Genomic DNA, 746 nt, shown 5'->3' with positions numbered 1-746 from the left:
GTGTTTGCGAAGGTGGTAGAAGGGGAGGGGCCCCCCCCTTTTTGTCCCGCTCTGGCCATAAAAGGGGCCGGAGCTGGGATCAGTTGAGAAGTTTTGGGAGTTTTGGCGGATAAGTTTTCCTTTGGTCTCACCCCGACCAACTCTTCAGGTAGTGTAAATGTGTCTATGTAAACATGTAAACAATGTAAACATAAGGCCGGGCGGTTCAAACTGGAAGTAGCTACCATAATTCACGCAAAAGCTTATGGGGCGTAGGAATAAGGTGGTCCTTGGTGAATCCACAATGCGTACGTGTGCAGAAGCGATGTGCAGTAAGTCAGTGACGGCGAAAGGTACCAAAGACATTGCAGCGCGGGGGGTCAAGCTGAAACCTACGGCGGCCAAAGCCGGCTGTTTTTTTTTTCACCCTCCTCTTCCTCGCCCGCAACGCAGGTGGCTGAAAGACCTTTGTCTTGTACTCTACCGCTGTCGGGCTGCCTTGGGGCCACGGGGTGATGGATCCTGTCTATATCAATTAATTGTTTGCTTATTAGATATGCACATCACAAAAAACATTACACAAGCCAGATGTATTGCTACAAGTATTTTAACATGCGTGAGAATTCTCAAAACTTGCCCACAGGGCGCCTTTAAGAAGGTACATAGACTATAATCATCCTTGGTGCATGAACTGATGAAGCCTGCTCAGATGAGAGGCCGAACTTTCATTGATCACTGATATTCTCACCAAGCCACTTGTGATTCTT

Source organism: Phycodurus eques, unplaced genomic scaffold, assembly GCF_024500275.1.
Source record: "Phycodurus eques isolate BA_2022a unplaced genomic scaffold, UOR_Pequ_1.1 contig_29, whole genome shotgun sequence".
In the NCBI taxonomy this organism is placed as follows: Eukaryota; Metazoa; Chordata; class Actinopteri; order Syngnathiformes; family Syngnathidae; genus Phycodurus; species Phycodurus eques.
This window is presented reverse-complemented; position numbering follows the sequence as displayed.